Below are 21730 nucleotides of genomic sequence, written 5' to 3'. Positions count from 1 at the left end.
TCATATCTACCTTGGTTGTCAACCACTCTGAATAATAAAGGTTGTATGTATGAATTGTAGCACTCCCTTTACCTTTCCACACTAACAACTTCATTCCAGTAACAGCAAGAGAAGCTGTTGAGACAGCTGTCCAAAATTATGGCTTTGCAAGTGGCAACTCAGGGTTTTCCCGAAGAGGAACTAGGTCTTGGATTGCAGCAGATGTGCCTACCTATGCAAAGCAGCCAGAGCTATAGCTGCACACTACAAGTCCTTTATATAATGCAGAAAGCTTGATTACATAAAAAAAAAAAAAAATCATCAGTGTGACGAAGTGATGTAACACAGCATTTTTACTGGCATCAGAGCCTATATGACACAATCTCCCCAGTGAAGGGTGTGTGCAGAGCGTTGAAACCATGATGCTGCTGAGGATAACAGCAGAAGTCCAGAGACATCCAGCATCTCACTCAGGGGTTTTGCACCAGCCCAAGAGCCAGCACAGAGTGCCGGATAATCTGGGAGTGCTACAAGCCAGTAATATTTCTCACTAGGTTGGTGTTCAGTCTCTGTGACCAGAGAAGCCCAAGCATTCAAAAAAAATGGACAAACATCTGTTTCTGCTGGATGTATTCTCCAATATCTGTCCTTTTTGTGTTTAGATATTAACACATACCCAGGTTCACTCAAAATATCAAACAGAAGAGGCATCATAGAAGATTTAGGCATACTACCACATAACCAGTTATTTATGTAGTATGTGCATTTTTCTCCCCAAAAGTTTGTGAGACAAGCCAGTCTGCTTAATCTGAAAAGCTTAAAATATAATTGTATGCAATTTAATTTCATTACCTACCTTCCATTAGAATGAATACTGTCATTATTTTAGTCGAAAAAGAGTTATATCTCTACCTCTTTTTAGAATAAAATCACTAAAGAAAAATTAGGAAGCATGCAAAACTGAGTACAGTTAAAATTATGGATTTTTTTTTCCGTGTTATCATTTCTGTAGAAATGAAAATGTTCATTGTGCTGTTATGAAGCAGGGAGAAAGACCACAGATGACAGTAACCCCCTTCCTTCCCTCCACAGCTAAAGTCAGCTCAGCCGTCACATCTGGTTTCTTCTTTTGCTTTGAGAGATGAACAGGTACAGAGTTTCATACAAGAGGACTCAGTCCTTTGTGCCAGTGTCACCTGTCCCAGGACTGGGAAGGCAGTAATATTGGGACAACTGCATGGTAGCTGACACATATGAGATAATAGAAAGACACTGGTAAAGACACACAATTTCCCACTAAAGGGGAGAGTAAATACATGCTAATCTTGGAATGGTTTGTGTTGGAAGAGACTTTAAAGATCATCTAGTTCCAACCCCACTTCCATGGGCACGGATGCACCCACCAGGTTGCTTAGAGCCCTGTCCAGCCCTGCCCTGAGCACTTCACTGGGCTGAATCTGAAAACGCTGTGGCAGTACGTAAATTCATAGATACAGCCTTATTCTGTAAAAGTAGAGTCTAGGCATTCGGAGGAGGGGAGGCTTGGAAAAATGACCCTCAGAATTTCAACATCCTAATTAACTGCGATGAGATAGAGGGATCTCAACAGGTCTCCTCCTGCACGGGCTTGCTTTGTCCTAAATTGAACAACATACACCTTGTTTTCCTTTAGAAGGTCGGGCGGGTGGGGGGGGAGGGTGGCAGTCCCGCATGAGGCGCGGCACTCCCAGTTCCCGCAGGAACAGCCGCTCCTGAGAGTCGGCGAGCCACAGCTCGGTTTGCAGCGAGGCCAGATCTCTTCGAGAGAACTGCACTGCGTTAAACGGAAGCTGTTTACTTCCAAAAGAAGGGGGAGAGGAAAAAAAGTTTTGGCGTCTCCTTCGAGCCGGAATCGAACCAGCGACCTAAGGATTCCCGCGGGGCGAGCCTCTACAGTCCTCCGCTCTACCAGCTGAGCTATCGAAGGGACCTGCCACTCAGCGCGCCGCCGCTGTCCAAGAACGCACCCGAGAGAGCTCCGCGCATGCGCGGAGTGCAGCGCTCTCGGGCGGACCTTACCTGGGCCAGGCCTTGCGGGGAGCGGCCCCTGCGGCCCCTGCTCCGGGCCGGGCCTGGGCCGGGCGGGGCCTGGGCCGCTGCAGGGGCGCCTCGAAGTGTCTCAGCTCGGGTCCGCCGGGTGTCGGGGTATACAGGTCTGCGGAGAGGGTTTGGGCAGCGTGCGGGGCCAGTGGCGCAATGGATAACGCGTCTGACTACGGATCAGAAGATTGTAGGTTCGACTCCTGCCTGGCTCGCTCTCATTTTTCGGCCCCCTTGTCACCGCCCCTCATAACGTTCAAGGAGCAAAGGCTTTGCTCGTTTCTCGTCTCATCGCAGCATCCTGACTTCTCATTTTTTCCTTTTGCCTTCTCAGTTTTCCTTTCTCTTTTCCTCATCTGATCTCGCCATCCTGACTTTATCAGGAACTGTAGTGATAGGACAAGGAGTAATGGGTATTAATTGAAAGAGGGGAAATTTAGGTTAGATAGGGGTAAGAAATTCTTCACTTTGAGCTTGGTGAGGCACCGGAACAGATTGCCCAGAGAGGCTGTGGATGTCTCAACCCCGCCAGTGTTCAAGGCCAGGTTGGATAAGGCCTTGAGCAACATGGTCTAATCTCAACCTGGCATGAGGATTGGGACTAGATGATCTCTAAGGTCCCTTCAAACACCTTAACATTCTATGATTCTTTGATTTAACCTCATCTGTCCACCCAGCATGTCATTGGAGGGTTGCGTCTCCCAAAGCAAAACACCATTGTAGGCTTAAACTTTTCAAACCATTTAAACATACAGCTTGTCAAATGCTTTAACCGTGCCAGCAACTCAACTTGATTAACACACCAACGCATTACATAGGGGGGAAATCATCTGGGCCCAAACAGAGGAGCAGCGTGCTTGGCATTGGCCTGACACACTATGGTCAGTCTTCCGAACCACAGCCAAGAAAACAACAGGGGGTCTCCGAAGGCATCTGCAGCACTGTTGTTTTCATGGTATTATCCATTAGCCTTGAGAAGGGCAATAGCACCCTTGTTGTGCAGTCGAATTAAAAGTGTGTGATTTGTGCAACGAAACTCACACATTTTTGGTGTCTATAAAGGATACGCGTGGTATAAAGAACAGCTTGCATTGTATAAAGCATTGTATAAAGAATAGAAAGGAGAGGCGAGGAAGGCATCCCCCCGACTAGATTTGAGAGTAGCCATGGTCATTGAATCATAGAATGGTTTGGTTGGAAGGGACCTTTAAAGGCCATCAAGTCCAAATCCCTGCAGTGAGTAGGGACTCTTCAACTCAATGAGGTTGCTCAGAGTCATGCCCAACCTGATCCTGAATGTTCTCAGGGATAGGGCACCCACCACCTTTGCAGGCAACCTGTTCCACTATGTCACCAATCCCATTGTCAAAATCTGCTTCCTTATATCCAACCTAAGCCTACCTCTTCCAATTTAAAGCCATTACTCCTTGTCCTATTAGTGCGTGCCCTTGTAAAAAGTCCCTCTCCAGCTCTTTTTGCAGGCCCCTTCAGGTACTGGAAGGGGCTCTAAGGTCTCCCTGGAGCCTTGTTTTCTCCAGGCTGGACAGTCCCAAGTCTCTCACCCTGTCTTCATAGGAGAGGTGCTCCAGCCCTCTGATCATCTTGGTGTCCCTCCTCTGGACTCTCTCCCACAGGCCCACGTCTTTCCTGAGAACCCCAGAGCTGGATGCATCAATCTGTGGATTGAGCGCAAGTTTCCTATAAAAAGTGAACGAATAAATGACTGAACTACGAATGAATAACTGAGGTAGCTCTCTACTGCTCTCAACAATTGGAATCGGCGATCCAAAGGGGCCGAAAAATGAGAGCGAGCCAGGCAGGAGTCGAACCTACAATCTTCTGATCCGTAGTCAGACGCGTTATCCATTGCGCCACTGGCCCCGCACGCGGGCCTGGGCGCGGCCACCGCCCCTCCACGGAGCCCCCGTCCCGCCGCTCGGCTCCCCGTTCGGCGGCGGCGCAGGGCGCATGCGCGGGGCTGCGGGCGGGCGAGGGGGGCGGGTCCTTGTGCGGCCGCGGGGGGGCGGGCGGCAGGTCCCTTCGATAGCTCAGCTGGTAGAGCGGAGGACTGTAGAGGCTCGCCCCGCGGGAATCCTTAGGTCGCTGGTTCGATTCCGGCTCGAAGGAGACGCCAAAACTTTTTTTTCCCCGCCCCTCTCGGGAACTTTGACGTTTTTCGGTGAGCAGCAGGAGCGCTGCCGCTGAGGCGCACGCACTTAGAGCCGTTTCGACCGTGTATGGTACAGAAGCAAGTCACGTCTCTTTTTTTTTTTTTTTTTTCTTTTCTTGGGAAGGGAAGCAAAAGAAAAAGAAAACACTGCAAAGGTGGCAGCCCCACGGTAAACATTGAAATCCCTGTTGCAGCAACGCTTTGGGAAGTGCTTTGTTTTTCCCCGTCAGAAGTGCTTTGTTTTTCCCCATCAAAATATTTATTATTGTTATTGTTATTATTGTTATTATTGTTATTATATTTAAACATATAATATAATTTAATAAGATTTAATAATAATATTTTATAACAACCACAGCATTTTTAAGGTTGGAAGGGACCTCTGGAGATCATTTAGTCCAACTCCCACTGCCAAAGCAGGGACACCTAGGGCAGGTTACACAGGAACACGCCCGGGTGGGTTTTGAATGTCTCCAGAGAGAGAGACTCCACCACGTCCCTGGGCAGCCTGTTCCAGTGCTCTGCCACCCTCAGTGGAAAGAAGTTCTTCCTTGTGTTGAGCTGGAACTTCTTATGTTTTAACTTATGTCCATTGCTCCTTGTCCTGTCAATGGGCACCACTGAAAAGGGTCTCGCACCATCCTCATGGCACCCACCTTTTAGATATTTATATGCATTAATGAGAACCCCTCTCAATCTAATAATATGTATTTGACACTCTCCTATGTGAAGCCAAAAAAATTAAGCATTTTTATCTCAATTTAGCTATTTTTGTAAGGTCATCTTTTCCAAGGTGGTCCTTAGTGTGCTAGATCAGCTCTGGGCAGTCTCTCATCATTTTGCATGTTGCTTTACATGAAGCCAAATAATCTTTACTGATTGTGGCTTCTATGATGCCAGATAATTGTTGTGAGTGAGAGCTGTGAGCATTCTGGCTGATAGGAATGGAAGAAAGTGCTCCACAGTCTCTTGACTTAACAGATGTGATGTTTGTTCCTTTGTTTGTGCCATGAAGGAGAATGTTCTAGGAGAACGTGGAGCAGGGGGAGAGGAGCCATAGAGGTCTTGTATACAGAAGGGGTTTAATGCAGACCGGCATGGGCTTGCTTAGGACGTAGTTAATAAGAAAGCCAGCACTCATATTCTGCTTTTCTCCCATTTTCTCTTGTTTCCTTTTCCCTTCAAGTCTTCTTTTCCATTACAGGTGCTACGTAGAGTGCAGAAAAACATGCTTGGCAACAGCTCCTGGTCTGGAGGAAGTATACATGTCTGAAAGCATACAAATCTCTCTGCATAGCAGGGGAAGAATGGAAGTGAAGTTTTCTCCTTCAGTAGAACCCACATGAGTCTTCTCTCCTTATGAGAGTGTTTCTCTGGGGTAGATTTCATATATGAGAGCAAGGAAGACCCACTCTCTGTGGGAATAAAGTACAAGTAAGATTATCAGCAAGGAAACAGATTTATGGAGCTCAGCAGGAGTCAGACCTGCAAGCTGCTCATCTGTAGTTACACACTTTGTCCCTGGCCCCAGACACCTCCATATTTATGAGTATGTTTTTGTTTGTGTGTATGGATACACACACAGACACTACCAACAACCTTTTCTCCTTTCTTTTCCAGCATGGTGCAATGCATCCCTCTCAGGAACTGCTTCAGGAGAAAACCAGGCATGAAAAACCTGCCCATCAGGGAATAGAGGCACCCAGGTGAGCAGACATTAGGGAAAGACATTTTCTTAGGTGTCTGTTGTCCATACATATTTGCGCTCACTAGCCATCAAATCTAAATCCAAAATCTAGAAGTACATCCCTGGGCTGCTTCCTGGTGTGAGTCAGGGCACAGACTCCATCCAGGGCCAAAGATTTATTTTTTTCCTAAGATTCACCCCTTCCTATATAAACATCTTTAAACTCCTTTGTTCCTTTTTGCTGATTCAGTGGAAACTCTTTTACCTTCTCCCAAATGATAGCTCACAAAGTAAACACACAGGAGAAACTCAGAGTTTCTTCTAAAGAAAGGACCATCTCCTTTCCCTCTCCAGCTCCATCTCGAAGACATTTCCCCCCCCCCCCCCCCCCCCCCCCCCCCACTGACCCAGAAAGTATCAACACACATGCATTTCTGTGTAGAAGTGTATCTCCCATAAGGGAGAATGAAATCCAGGAAAGAAAAATAAAAAAAAATAAAAAAAATAAAATAATAAAAAAAAAAACCTCATAAAATGTAGACACTGGTCTCAGAACTTACTTTATGCTAAGCAACTACTCTGCCTCTTGAGGAACAGCCCGTTACATTAATGTGACTGCTTGGTTCAGCTTCCCACTGTTCTAGGACACGCTCATGGATCTAAAAGTACTAAATGCTTTTCACTCCAGTAACATCCTATTCAGTGCTTAGATGATTGTGTAGCTTGTGAAATACATCATTTAGGAGCAAGTTATTAGTGACAGTGACCTGCGAGTGCTTAATTATTTCTGTATCTGGTCTCCAGTGAGGGCAAATAATGAGCTGTGTGTGTACACCCTATTCAATCATTTGTATTACTTAATAATGAGTGATGCCAGAGATGATAAAAACCCCATTCATATGACATTTCACTCTGCTATGCTGGGCCAGTTACCAGAGTGAGGCAGCACAGGCAAACAGTGGGATGAGTACGGGGGGGGAACACACCTGCTCCAAAAAAGAAATTTTCATCTCCTGTGTTGAAAGAAAAGATTTGTTTGTATTTCAAGCAAAAGCTGTCTCTTCTGCTGGAGACAAGGGAAATAGAGTAAATCTCAGGAGAATATGAGGGTAAAATGTTTTAGACTGCCTGGAGGATTTCAAAGGAGAGATGGTGAAAATGTTCCTGCACGACGAGGTGCTGCCAGATGGATGCAGTTTGAGATATGTGGCATCATGCATGGACAAGATGTTCTGCTGATCACAGAGGTAGGGAAACACTGGAAACGAGAGAGCATTTTCCTGATTTTGTTTGTACCTGAAACTTTATTATTCCTTTACTTAGGCACTATTGCCAGTGTATCTATTTTGAGTATTGTAAACGCATGCTTCTGTTTGTACCTACTCTTCACCTGACTTAAGTGGGTTTTCAGGATCACCAGATCTACCTAGCTGTCACTTAGCCACCAGCAGCTCTCTCAGCTGACATCCTGGGCACTGAGACATGACTTTTATCTCTCCAGGACATTCCCCTGACCCATTTTAGCAGGAGGAGTTGAGCAGATGAGCATCCTCCAGGATCAGCCAAGCTGAAGCGTGACAGTGGAAAACTGGAAGATGATGGGAATAGACTTGAATATTGAAGGTTACCAGTGGGGTTGGGAAAGAGTCATATAATAACAAGATCTTTTCAAAATAAATCTCTTTGGAGATGCAGTTGGCCCCATTGAAACTTCCCAAGGATGCTGAGCCTGATGTGGGGGTACCAACATAAGGGAACAAATATTCACCATTTGTCCAACCACTTCCTTTTTTGCTCATTTTAAACCAAGCTTCCCAACTTTTTCCTCCATCTATGTACAGGACTCTCAGGGTAAACCAGGATCGGGAGGTGGAGTGACACTGTCAGGGCAATACAAGATTAGGAAGACACGGCTTGTTCAACTGACAGCAGGCAAGGAGTGTAAAACCAGCAACAGCGAGCCAGGCAGGAGTCGAACCTACAATCTTCTGATCCGTAGTCAGACGCGTTGTCCATTGTGCCACTGGCCCCCAGGTAATGGCGATATGAAATGAGGGTGGTCCTTGGTCTCCACCCCATGACTCCTGCCTGGCCCCAAAGGGAAGACCCTGATTTCCAGCACCACCAAAATGCAGAGTTTGCACAGTGAAAATCCCAATTTCTGTGTCCAAGCCCCATATCTAATGTTGCTCCACTGTGATTAAGAGCTTTGCAAGCGCAAGCTGAGAACAAGTCACATTGTGTCACCTGCTGCAATATCTGTGCTGAAAGGAAAAAGGAAAAACATCATAATATCATCCAGTTCCCAAATTCTGGCAGTTGTGTCATGCCAGACACAATACAGACACAGACAGTTGCTCACAGACTCTGTCATGCCCCTGCCACCAGCAGCCATTTGGGCCAGCATAGCCTTCCTGTTCCCGTGGTGTCTGGAGGAGGAATCCCAGCTGGTGGGAGGAGGAGACAGGATCTGCTGCTTCCATGATTCTGTGGCAGATGAGCCTTGTAGCCTTCACCCCATTCTTGGTCCTACCTCCTTGGAAGGACCCCAGAGCAGACAGACAGGGCCTGCAGGGTTGGAACAGGCTGTGTGGTGCAGTGCAGAGCTGATCTGTTCAGAGGGAAAAGGGCAGCTCTGAAGGCAGCAAGATAGCATCAGCACCTCATCTTCCACGGAACCCCCACGCCACTGTCACACCGATACCCCTCCCGTTACGACGTGCCTGACTCAGTCTGCATGTTTGTTCCTGTCCCAGACTCTGAGTTACCTTTGGTCCAGGCCCCATAATATTTTCCTGCAGCTCAGCTACCAGAGACAATGCTCTTTGGACTGCCAGAACAGTCTTTGTCTTTGACTTCATACAAAGCATCACATTGGTACTTCAAAAAGGAGACCAGTGTGCCCACGACTGCGGTCTTGGTCACTTGATAGGCTCCACAAAGGCACATGATCCCAGAGCTTGTTTTACAGTTTTTACTCATCAGTCACATGCAAACTAAGTTTTGCTTTTCCAGGAACACCCAGGGATTTATAACATTTTGGGTGCAATCTCAGAATTTCTTGGTGACCTTGCCGCCTGCCTTTCTGAGCCTTTTGATTACCTTACAGCAGTCAAATATGTTGACCCATTGCTGATAATAACTTTTGTGTCAGTGAGCTGCAAGCTTCTTTCCAATGGTATCCTTTGATTGCAGTTTGATTTATGGTATGGCACTTGTCCATTCAGACTTTCATAAACAGGTCTGTACCAGAGAGAGACAGGATACTGGAAACAAACTCGGCGTGTTTAACCCTAGTTTCATACGGCAAATGAAAACCAAAACAAAGCAGTTAACCAGTGTTGAACATTAGGTAGCATGGAAAAACATGAATAGCTCTTTTGTTCATTCCTTAGGAGCAGGATGGGATTCATGCAAACCTGCTGCCAGGGAAAATGCCGGGAGCTGTTGGAGACAGACATTAATCACTGCAACTCTATTTGAACATGCATTGCTACTGTGCTTCCCTCAGCAGTGGTGATTTTGCCTGACTATACTGTGATAAGTGATGGCTTTTGGCTTGATTTGCTTGTGAGTGCTCCTTCAAGTCACGAACTATCTTGTGGGGTACTGAAGGTATTATGTTCTGGATAACAATGAAGATGTTGAGGATGAAGTTTGAAAGGAGGATGAGTCAGTTTAGCATCTCCTTGATACAAAATAAAGAGGTCCCACTTCTCCCTCCCCTCTTCACTGCCCTCAGCTACACAACTTGCCTTGTCCTTGCTCTGGTGGTCTGTGGTCACTCCAGGCACCTGAGTTAACTTGATAATCTGGTAAAAAAGTGGGTAATTTTCCAAGGGTCAGCCAGGTGAATCAGCTCAGGTGGTGTGCAAATGAGGGGACCAGACTTTGCAGCCAGGGCCAGCACAAGGTGAGAGGCTCAGGCTGCCCCATCCTGCTGGCCAGGGCAGCTCAGCCTTCTGCAGGTGCCTACCAAACTGCATCCTGGAGGAGGAGTGTTGTGCTGAGATGATGAAGCAGAAGACATGGAGTGGGAGACAGTTGTGAGACGGGGGGGAGGTATCCAGTAGGTGTGAGGTAGAGCCACTGTCTGCCTCCAGACAGCTCACTTCAGAGCTGTTGTTTCCATCGTGTCTTCATTTTCATTCTTGGTCGCTTTATCTTTTGCAGGTGCAAGTAAGGTGGGTAGTGAACGTGAGGCCAAATTCCTCCTGATTGCCTCAGGCTGGTGCAGAGGGGTAAGCAGTGAGGGGAGCAGCTCCTTCATAACCAGAGACTTACAAATAGCTCCTCTTTTACAGGTGGATTATGAGGTTTTTCCCCTGAATTAGTAATGAAAAACCACAAAGTGAATGAAAGGTGGGAAGCATGTCCATGTTGTACGCTGGTGGGCATACAACAGCAGGAAGAATGTAATTGCAAACAGGAATTCACAGGGGTGGAGGTGGTGCCTTTTCCTATTTGAGAATCTTGGACTCGCACCTATTCCTCCTGTTGGTAGTCAGAGAGATGATTAGGTAGGATAGAGTACTGCCATGTAGCTCAGAGATCTCAGGGATGTTACTCCTACTGTGATGATGGGATGAAGGATGTTGTTAGAAAAGAGTAGTTCCTCAGATTTCCATGTACTTCTAACAGAATGCTCTGAGCAAACAAGGCCTCTCCGTTTTGCCTGGAGAACGTACAGCATTCAAAACCAGCTGTGTTGTGGTGCCTGGCAATTTGGAAAGCAGAACCCAGTGAGATGGGCCCTGCTTGAACCAAGGAGAGGGCTGCAGCCAAGACTAATGATTTGAGGCAAAGCATTGATCAAACAGCAAACCATCCTAATGCCTGGAAGAAGCTGGAGCCAGAGCTGGAAAATCAGGTTAGCAGCCCAGGGAGGAAGTGGAAAAAAAAGGCTAGAAATGAGAAGGGGTAATACATCTCTAAGAGACACTTTCTCCTTCTCCTGACTATTGCCTGTCCAGGAGGGAGCAGGGGAGCTGCAGCTGAAGGAAGGCACATTGGTTTGGATATTTGCACACAATACTTTGGACGTTATGGAGAACAAGCTGGCAATCCAGAGTGCTTCTAAGGTGCCCCAAGCTCTACGTGGAGTTTTACCACATCCTTTGGCAAGCAACAAGTCATTAGTATCCAATTACACTGAAATCATACTTAATACAAGACAGGTTAAGACAAAAAGCAAATAAAAACATATGCTCACAGTTGCCAAGACAGATAAACTTATAAAAGAAGTAGGTGGGGAAATGAGAGAAAACCAGGCTTCAGTTACTGGCTTTGAAGATTAAATCAGCAAGGCTATTCCCTCATATCCAGGCATTTTGCCGCAGGCTCTCCTGACACAGTGAGGAGCAAAGAGTCTATCTTCCTCCACACCTTACACCTTGGGCTGTGTTGACCAAGAAGCTTTTCCTTGTGGGGGAACAAAGTACCTCTCATGACCTCCTAAAATTTTTCTCCTAAAACTCCAAATTCTTCCAATCCTAGGAGGTTCAACACCATAGTACGGAGCTCCTCCTATTTCTTCCCTATTCAAGAGACAGGATGGCCTTTCCTCTTGGCAAAAATAAGAATGATTTCATTCCTTTAGCATTACCTGGCTAGGTAACAATACCTTGGCTCAAGTGCTAAGCCAGAGTGCTGTCATGGGAAAGGCACTGGTTCAGTTTGTGATGTCTCAATGCCACCACTTTTTTTTTTTTTTTTTTTTTTCTGTAATAGTGGAAACATCTCTTCTTTGCCCTGCCTACTATCATTATTCTGCTGGGCACACAAGAAAGTGTGTGATCCTAGTCAGGTTTGGTTTCGAGGTTATATATTGTTTCAAGCTAGTGCTGGGAACAGAAGGAAGGGGAGCCAGTTCCTGCCTGCTCAAGCGGAGGCTGCTCCTTCCTTGGTTGATGGGACTTGTCTTTTCAGGGAGAAGGTAAGACAGTCCACTCCCTTCATGGAAGAGGATAAAGGAGATGAGGGTTATGGGAAGGAGGAGAAGCAGGTTTCTGTGGTGCAGTGAAGTAGCAGAGGAGGTGAGGTCTTGTGCTGGGTTTGGGGAATCATTTTTAAAGGACATATTCAATGCAGAGGACATCCTGAGACTTACCACTGTGCATGCACATGCAGTCTCCTTTCTTACTCTGTTGTGTCTTTTTCACTTTGGGTCTTCCACTTACCTCTGCAAATGTCCTCCTGCCAATTTTGCAAAGTGGCCTCACAGAGGATGGGGACCTCACAGTGATGGCCATTACCCGACTGGCAGCACAGTTTCCTGCCTAAGCTGGGAGGAAATGGTCCAGTGTCTTTCTTCCCTCCTGCATGGCTTCTACAGCATTTAGGATTGAGGGAGGAGTGGGGTCAACACCAGGCCAGGGCTGGAGAGCAGAGGCATTGATGCTGCTACCTCCCACATGTTGGAGAGGCATGCTTCTGTCAGAAGGCTATAAACCACTGAATCACATGGAATCAATTAGGTTGGAAAAAACCTCTGAGATCATCAAGTCCAACCTATGACTGAACACCACCGTGTCAACCAAACCATGGCACTAAATGCCACATCCAGTCTTTCCTTAAACACCTCCAGGGAAGGTGACTTCACCACCTCCCTGGGCAGTCCATTCCAATCACCCTTTCTGTGAAGAAATTCTTTCTGATGTCCAACCTAAACCTCTTCTGGTGCACCTTAAGACTATGTCCTCCTGTTCTGTCACTAGTTGCCCAGGAGAAGAGACTGACCCCTGCCTGGCTACAACCTCCTTTCAGGCAATTGTAGAGAGTGATAAAGTCACTCCTGAGCCTTCTCTTCTGCAGGCTAAACAACTCCAGCTCCCTCAGCTTCTCTTCACAGGATGTGCTCCAGACCTTTCACCACCTTCATTGCCCTTCTCTGAACCACATGAGGGAAAGGATGAAAATGAGAACACCAAGATGGAAAAAAGTGGAGCCTCCTGCTCTACACATGGGCCTCTTCAGGTGCTCTATTTTTAAATTTCCAGCTTGGTGTATCTTGTGAGGTCAGATGTAAAGAGCATTTCACCTGGGAACACATTAAGAAGTCACCAGAGAAAGGATGAGAGTTGTCACCTTCTTCCTGCCTGACTAGGTGACACCTGGTTCGTTAAAGAAACATACTTCCCTGAAAGTGAAGGATAGGTGACTTCAGTTCTGGGAATGAGCAGCCCATCTGAACACATTCCAGGAGCCCAAGGAATTGGATATGAGACCTGGCATATCCAGAGCACCCTAATGAATGCAACATGAGATATGACATGCAGAAGAAGCTTCTAAGGAAGCATTGCATCTTCTCAGCACAATCACCTCCACACCTGGTGACGTGTGAGAGATCTTGCCAGTTCAGATGAGAAAGGATAGGAGCCTGCATAGATTTTTTTAAGTGTTCTGTAAATATAGTCTATTTTGGATGGGTATTAATAGATTTTTCATGGCTAAATTATTTCATTTGAATTTTTTACTTCATCTCTTCTAGATTAAGTGAGATTTCAGTGCTACTGATTGCCTGCTGGCATTGCTTGCTGGAGTTTACAGTGAACTGTTATCTTGTGGCCACGTAGCTCATGTCAGGCTCCTTGGCATGTTTTCTCTGGAGTACTAAAAGTTAGTGATAACCATACCTGCCCCATTTTGACTGGAGGAATGTGGTCCCTGGTAAGTACCTCTGGTGGAGGTCAGGGATGGGAGAGGCATCCTCTACTGGCAGAAGTTACTGAGGGCACTGGTGTGGAATGAAAGATTTGCTCTGGGCTTGACTCTGGAGGTTCCTCAATGTGTCTGTCAGGGGTCCAATAAGAAGTTCAGTGATGAGCAGGAATCTTCCTCCCCACACCAAAGTCCCGTATTTTTTCAGCTGGAATTACAACCAGTGATTAACGATTACTCTGAAAGCACCACAGCCCTCCACCCTGAGCTATCACAAGATGAGAGATGTGCTCCTGAGAGAAACTCCCATCAGGATCCCATAGCAGTCGCAGTCCCGGCAGCATGACGGCAAGTAGCAGATGCATCACTCTTGGATATGGGGAACCAAGGCCTAAAAGGCGCCTTAAATACAGATTTCTCCACAAAATACTGCTGCTGCAAAGTGCTTCATAGCAATGATTAGGGATGGAAATAGCACCAAGGCCATACTGAGTGGGTAACTGGAAGACATATGATTTGTAGTCTACTCTTAAGTAAATCTATTATCACCCCTCTCATGTTTGCATTACAATCTGTTGGACTATCAGAAGCAGCAGAAACATGCTGTGCACTGTTCCAGCTTGTCACCTCTCAAGGGTTCCCTTAAGTAATATTGTCTGCACACCTGCAACAGGATAGAGATGAGGAAGAGCTGATCCCATGGCATCATAAAAAAAGCAGCACAAGTGACTCAAGGAAGCAAAACTTGCAAAAAATTACATCCAGCAGAGGTTCTGTCCTTACACCACCTCTCCTTGTTTGTAGGTTTCATTATCAGTGCAGCTCTAAATGCTGTGATAGTGGAAATGCACAGCAGCTCCGGCACTGATCCAGTTCTCTGCTTTGCCACCACATCCTAGTGCTCCCTGTGCCCCACACATGCTGATCTTCTCCCCCAGTTGCCTTCTCCTGATCCAAAGAGTGGCAGTGGCAGGGGATGTGGGATCAGCAGTGCTCTGTTTTCTCAGCTCGTTGACCAGAGTGGTGGGATGAGGGAGTATGTTCAGCTCACACCAGCACACCTTCCCTTGCATACAATCCTGGAGCAGCCTCCTTCAGTGCTAATGGCTGGGGTCACAAGAGTCACCCTCCCTGCTGAATACAGGCTGTTCTTGGCTGGGTGATGAGGAGGTAAGGGGATAATTTGGGGTGGGGAGGAAGACAGCTAGCCCCAAACTCTTTGGCTTCTCCCCAGACTATTATGATGCAGTTTATTGCCCAACCCTGACTGCAGAGGGTAAGACTGCATAGTGAGGGATGTGCATCTTCAGGCAGCTCAGGCAAAACACAAATCTTACTGCAAACCTGCCCTCTCCGTGACAAGGTCAAAGCCTTTGAAAAGACACACACAATCTGAGTTATTCTATGGCCAAAGGACTTGCTGTGCACCCTTTCTTCCCTTGCATTCCCTAAACTTTGCCAGAATCAGACAAGCTAACTCCTAGGGAACAACCTGATGGGAGAGGGTGACAAAACACCACACATGCCGACATGGGCCAACATGCATGAGCTGCTTCATGAAGTGATAATTCAAAAGAATGTTAATCTAACAGACTTGGTACAATGAGCACAGTGTCACAGTGTCACAGTGGATGATATTCCTGATCGTAGCTAAAAATGCCTTCATTCAACTCCTGCCTGGATTGAAGGCATTTCCAGCTGGTTTTGTCCTTGCAAATGCCTGCATCTGTCTCCTAAACATTGTGCTCCCCTATGCTCACGTGGATCACACGTGAAGGAGTGGGGAAAAGAATTTGGCTGGAATATGGCCAAAAGGGAAACTTGCTCTTCTTGCCTGACTTTCAAAAGGAAAAAAAAGCACTGGTACTCAGAAATGAATAGTCATGCTGGTTTTTCTATATGCCTTAAGAGCATTTTCAGAGCAAAGGAACACATGAGAGGAAAACAAAGGAGTTTGAAAAAACAAAGCCAAGGAACCTCTGTCACCTCTGTCACCTCTGTCACCTCTGTCACCTCTGTCACCTCTGTCACCAGTCACATGTTAAACAGGCAGTCGAATAGTTCTGGTAGCAACTTACTGTGTGAAAACCTCCCTGCCCCCATACAGGATATTTTTGTTTATCTGTAATACCAAAATGTTTGATCCTTTCTCTTTGAGCAGTGAATCTCTATTCTGTCCTGAAGGAATGACCCTCAAGATGGCGATGGATGAAAACATAACTAGACCATCCTGGGGAGCTGGGATGGAGTCTCAGCACATCTGTGGTGTGGTACAAAGTCATATGCTGAGCATACACTTAAAATCAGTCTCCTATAAAACTCAGCATTGTCCTGGGGAAAAAAAAAAAAAAGCACCCTGTTCTGCCAGCTGAGCAATGGAGAAAATACTGAAATAGCATCAAAAGTGGCTTATGTCAAGCAGACCAAGGCTAGGGAGAAACCTGACACTGGAGCAGGGCTGTATCTCTGTGAAGTGATGAGCTGATGCCAGCTGGGAAGTCTGAGCTGGATCTGTGCTGTGAAACACAAGTCTCTTCTCTCTGAACATCACTCTCCTTTCTTACTGGCAGAGCTGGGGTTGCAGCAGCGGGGTTTGGAGTGCTATGACCTGTTAAGTCCAGAGCAGAAATCAAATCTGTCCCCCAGTCAAAATTCCTGCTGTTAGAGCTCTGCAATCCCCTTTTCCTTAAGCTCAGGAGGCCCCCTAGCACTGTCCCTGCTGAGCCACCTCTCTCCATCCTCACTATCACAGCACTAATTCCTCCACTGCTAACCCAGCACCAAACATCCCTGTTATTCCACAAAATGCAGGTACTAGGGGAGGAGCTGCCATTCCTTCCTCTCTGCTAGTAGGGGAGACATCTCCCCATGATTTACAAACAGGCTCCTATGGGGTGCTGTGATAGCAAAGTAGAGGGCAAAGAGTCAGGGGTGGATTTGAAAAGTGGGGGATTGTGTTAAAATAGTAAAGCATTTGATCTCTTAATCTCCAAAATGGAAAGGATATTCTCTCACTTTTCTAACTGATGTGTTCTCCCATTTTTCTAACTGCTTTTGTTATATTTATATCCTTTCTTCCTTCATGTCTCATTTTCACTGCAGGGCATATTTGGGGGTGTGGAAAAGCAAGCCTGCGCCTGTTATCTGTGAAACTTGTCCCTAGCCCTGGAATGGACCTATTTTTAACCTGCAGTAATGCAGTCCTATTTCTTTCCCACATGCAGTTCTTCCTCCATGAAGTGCTTTGGACATACTTTTATGCCTTGCCTGTGAAATGTGGATTTCTTTCTAGCAGTAGTGTGTGGAGGGGATGAGGGTTTGGAAATCTCTGGGCTTGTAAAGTTGTGTGTGGCTCAGGGACATGCTGTGCTGCTCATCCAGTGTTTGTTATCCCACAGCCTATCTTTTCAGGCTCACTGATTTTGAGACTTTAAAGAATACAGAAAATTGCAGGGAAGATGATAAACACCTCATGTTAATCACCTTTCAGGGTCACCCTGAAGGGTACAGCCTGACCACTATTTTTGATCCTGATCTTCAGGACTGTGAGGAAACCAGAACTTTCTTTTGGGAGGGCTTTGTTTCCCTGTGTCCCCTAAAGCTGGGTGACAGGTTCACGCTGGCTTGCTAGCATTGCTGGAGGACAGAAGGAAGCTAAAGGATCCTCCTTCTCAAGGCAGACAGCTGGGGCAACAACCCATGTCTTGGAGTCCCGCTGATGGCTGAGCCACAGCACATAGTAGCGAGTTTGTCCACAGATTCTCCGTGTTTCAGGGTCTTTTAATCCAAATCCCTGAGGTTTGCCTGATATAATTTATCTTGTTACCACTGGTGAATCTGGAAAGGAAGTTATTATCTAGTTCATCTATCCTTTCATCCCATTTTTCGGTCTGTTTGCTGCAAACTGTGGAAGTTCCTTGAGCATGGATAAGCCCAGAGAAGGCTGCTTGTGAGCACGATTCAGCTCAGGTCAGTGTCCATCCCCTGTTCAAAGGAAAAGGGCAGACATCATCTCTCTGTCTGGTCTTTGTAGCTTGTCCCTGAAATCTTGTGTCTTGCACATTTGATGTGCTCCCAGTGACTCACCCTTGGAAATGCTTTGAGCTTGCCCCTGCTGCTGTGATTTCATATGTGCAAAAGGAAATTTCGAAAGATGTCATTATCTTCTGTGCCGGTCCTTGTTTTTCTGGAGATCTGAAACCATCTCTCGGATTGTTTTTAGAAGGTCTCCAAATACTGACCGCATATGGCCTGTCATCACCTATGAGGTACACAAAGACAAATATATATATATGTGTTGAGTGGAAAAAATGTCAGTCTCAAATGGCAACTGTTTTTGAAAACACTTGTCTCTGTTGCAAAGGCTTTCTGCATAAATTGAGTCGTGTACAGGGGTAGTTTCAGTATTTATTATGGGGTGTATATTGATCACCATAAAATCATGAAATGCAAAATACCTTTTGCAGTTTGCACTTGTATAGGTAGGAGGGCTTCATCTTATAGCTGGCTCATTGGCTTAGTAAGTTGTTGCCAATGTAAGTGAAATTTGAGTCTCTGTAACATACTGACTGTAGGTGGGAATGCCAATGCTCACTATCTGCTCCTGAGGGACTCTTCATGGGCATATACAGAAGGTGAGATGGATAGAGAGCCTCCCCTAACCTCCCCAAGGGATGCTTGGCTAAAAATGTAAATTTTTTCAGCAAGAACAAGAAGCAGAGTTAGGAGTATGGGAAGAGGGGAAGCCTGCATTGCCATTTTGCTCAGTCTCACATTCAAGTGGGCAGAACTGAAGGCAGCAAGCTCATTTTTATTAAAATGTATTGGTTGGGCAGCCAGGACTTCTCACTGGAGGTGAACAAGGCAGGGCGAAACAGGGGGATACGGGCAGATGGGTCTGCTGGTCCCCCCTTGCACTGGCAGTGGCTGCTTCCCTCTGGCCCCACAAGGGCACCCACCAGACCTGTCCTCTTCCAGCAGCAGGGTTGTGGAAAGCCTGCAGGTGAGCCCCACCAGGTTCAGGAGCACAGGAAGCTGCCGGAGGCAGCAGGGTGGGGGTGAGTATCGCTCCCTGGCGGGGGATGATGGGCAGCTGCCATCTGCTTTAGGCAGCTGCCAGTGTAGAATTCCCCACCCCTAGGCTGGGTGGTAGGGGTGGCAGGGTGCTCACTCATCCCCCAGGACAGGTGGGAAGTGAGGAGGTGGCAGCAAGCCAGGGCACCGTCACTCCATGGACCGGGATGCTTCTCAGCACTCACCGTGTTCAGGATAGCACACCGGGGCAAGGAGCCTGCTGCTTGCAGAGTGGCTTTGTCCCTACCAGGCTTGGTGGGGAAGCAAGTCACATGGGAGTACTTTTTTGCCAGTATCCTCTAGCAAAAATACACTTTTTTTCTCTTTGTTTTCCGGTCATGCAAGAGAGCCACAGAGATGATTTTCTGAATGACACACAAGAGCTTAACAGCACTGGTACAAGGTAAGAGGTTACGGAGGGGAATTCTGTGAATGCAAAACCCAGAGATGTCGTTATGGCATTGAAACCTGAACCTGGACATCCTTCAAGCTCTTCTTCCTCCTCCAAATCCCACTCCTAAGGCCACTGCTTTGCAGTCTTCCAGGTTCTCCAGGCCAGCAGTCTACAGGCTGCAAGCTATTATTTGGTGCAAAACAGGAGTTAGAAGCAGTATCTGTAAAAGCAAGCATTATCCTTAGGAGTTAGTGCTCTGGTTGTGTCAACAAAGCCAGGTAACACTCCTGGGCCAGCAATACTCCAAGGGAAAAAAAAAAAAAAAGAGATATATTTTCCTCTTGGTTATGACTGGCAGAAATTCAGAGTTTCTGTCCAGGAGCAGGGTTAAAGCAGGTCCTCTTGCCCATGGTTTGGCTTGGCAATTCTTTGGAGATGGACTGCTGTGCATCCTGGTGGTCTTCCCTTGCAGGTGTGGAAGGGCTGAAAGAGGAGGGGGACAGGGCTGCCAGGGAGAGATGGGAGGGTGCCAGGCTCTTTCTCCGTGCGAATCCTTCGAAGCCTATCCTAAGTAATCCCTGCTGAAGACCAGCTGCAGGGCCTTTCCATGTCTCCACAGGCTCTTGGACTTTGCTCTTCTCTTCTTCCTTGTTGCAGAGTGGTCATACAGTGTGTGGCTTTCCTGGCATTTCTCATCCAGCCTTCACAAGTGTGGTCATTTCTTTACGTAGCATTCACCGCTGTGGCTCATAATACTTTGACAGAAAAACCTGTTCTAACTGTTCACATGCCTGAACTCCCTATTCCTGCCATAAAATATTTCAGCTCAGGCCTTGCTGCAGAAGGTGTTGTTGACTCCTTTTACCTGTGAGTTACTACAGGTAAGTATAAATTTACCAGAATCACATCCCAGAGGCACATTACACCCTGAGGGGTGCTTCGGTTCGTTGTCCGAAGGGCCGACACAGTGGCATGATCCCCCTGCTTTTTTCCATACCGTGAACACCCCCTTCCCTACATCACCTTATGCTGGTGTTACTGTGTGCTGACATTTCTAGCCTTCAGGTTTTCCTCCCAGAATTTCTCTGCTTCTGCCTGTGCAGCGAGGTGAAAGTGCCTGCCCTGCCAGGTGAGGACAGCTTGCCTCATCTAATTCAAAGCTCCTTACTGAAGCAGGTTTTGATGTGCAAGGGGCAGCTGACTCAGAGTTAGGAGGGCAAGAATGAGGCGTTGAAATTCCTCCAGATGCAGAAGTCACCTCTGACCCAGCCATGGAGGGGAAGAAGAGAAATATCTACTTGCTACTGCCAGGGTAGGCTCCCTGCCAGCCCTGCTAAAGCCCCAGCTGTCCGTGGCTCAGCTGCCGGAACAGCTTCTCCCACTAAACTCTGTGCTCTTGTCTGCACTAGGCAGTCAATGCAAAAGTGTGATTTCAAATGGGTTTGACTAAGCTATCACTGATTTCCCACAAATGCAAGACTTCAGAAAAATCTATTTGTTTTTATGGGATTGCTGACAAACATACATGTAAGTTTGCATAGGGGAATTTCCAGCTCAGTGGGCTGCAAATGAGTACAGGAGTTCACCCAAACACTTAAGAAGTGTGCGAGGTATTGAAAATAAAATAGTCAATAACACATTTTATTTAATATGATTCATTACCACTGCATGCAGAGAATAGTATTAATTTTCATGCAGAAATCCATGAAAATCTTCACTTTTATATTTTCCTGAGGTGCATAGTTTCCAGACTGGTGTTACATGCAGACAAAGGGCCTTCCTTTGGAATTAGAATCTGCCCCTGGATTCGTAGGGGACTCACTCAGCTGCTCTATTGCATATTTCAGATGCAAACCGTATACAGGCATGGGGCTGAATAAACTTTAGAGGTTTTTACAAGACACTTAACAGAGACAGTATTGTAGTTATTGATTAAAAGAAAAGACAGTATTCTGATTACATGTACAGTACAGTGGCAAAGTGATTTTATACAGTAATACAGGGACTTTGGCTTAAATTTGAGGATATTTACTGCTTGTACAGTTGTGTGATAAATTATTGGCAAGTAGAAGCACAGATGGCTTTCCCTTAAGATCAGGCATCACATGTCACAAATTATCTGGGAAATTGTCATTTTAAAAATAACTCTGGAATAAGTGCCAAGCTGAGAGGGATATCAGTGTCTAATAAACAGATATAAACACAGCAGTGCCCAAAACTAAAATATATTTGAATTAAACTATGCAAAGAGAGCATAGGTATAACTAGTGCCTATTTTCTAGCAGCACAAATTAAAGCTTTTCACACTGTATTTCTTCTGTTTCTTTCTCATCAGGAAATTCAAATAATGTTTTTCATGCATATTTAAGCTGCCGTGGAGTTAATGGCATGAGTAGTCACGTTAGATTCTTATGTTACAGTTCCTAAAAACAAAACCTTACCAGAAGAAGCTTAGGCACAGTTACAGGCAGGCAATTTCTTTTTAATCTAGTTTTCAAGGTGCTGACATGTTTACCCCCTGAAGTGTCCAAGCTCCAGAGCAGCCATTGCTCCTGTTGTCTTCTCCAGTAACCACATGTGCTTCACACCGTACCTGGAAAGGTAGGATCCTGGAGCCTGCCAAAACGCAAGGGCAAAATTGCTTCCTGCATCTCATGGCCATGGCTGCTTGCTCCAAATAGAGAATTTG

At 46.4% G+C, this 21730-nt stretch overlaps 5 non-coding genes across 5 annotated transcripts; 2 read left to right on the top strand and 3 right to left on the bottom strand.

Annotated features, from left to right (window-relative positions):
• Positions 1 to 1855: 1855 nt before the first annotated feature.
• TRNAY-GUA lies at positions 1856 to 1945 on the bottom strand. The gene is given in 2 exon segments: positions 1856 to 1891; positions 1909 to 1945. It is a non-coding gene; the product is annotated as a tRNA-Tyr (tRNA).
• A 255-nt stretch (positions 1946 to 2200) lies between these two features.
• On the top strand, positions 2201 to 2273 carry TRNAR-ACG. Its single transcript has one exon. It is a non-coding gene; the product is annotated as a tRNA-Arg (tRNA).
• Positions 2274 to 3866: 1593 nt separating this feature from the next.
• On the bottom strand, positions 3867 to 3939 carry TRNAR-ACG. Its single transcript has one exon. It is a non-coding gene; the product is annotated as a tRNA-Arg (tRNA).
• Positions 3940 to 4095: 156 nt separating this feature from the next.
• TRNAY-GUA lies at positions 4096 to 4185 on the top strand. Its single transcript is given in 2 exon segments — positions 4096 to 4132; positions 4150 to 4185. It is a non-coding gene; the product is annotated as a tRNA-Tyr (tRNA).
• Positions 4186 to 7872: 3687 nt separating this feature from the next.
• Positions 7873 to 7945, bottom strand: TRNAR-ACG. Its single transcript has one exon. It is a non-coding gene; the product is annotated as a tRNA-Arg (tRNA).
• Between the last annotated feature and the right edge of the window lie 13785 nt (positions 7946 to 21730).

The sequence above is a fragment of the Empidonax traillii genome, unplaced genomic scaffold, assembly GCF_003031625.1.
Source record: "Empidonax traillii isolate 1590-97213 ecotype Southwest subspecies unplaced genomic scaffold, ASM303162v1 scaffold438:size550143, whole genome shotgun sequence".
In the NCBI taxonomy this organism is placed as follows: domain Eukaryota; kingdom Metazoa; phylum Chordata; class Aves; order Passeriformes; family Tyrannidae; genus Empidonax; species Empidonax traillii.
The sequence above is the reverse complement of the archived record's forward strand: the minus strand, read 5'-3'. Positions and strand labels throughout refer to the sequence as shown.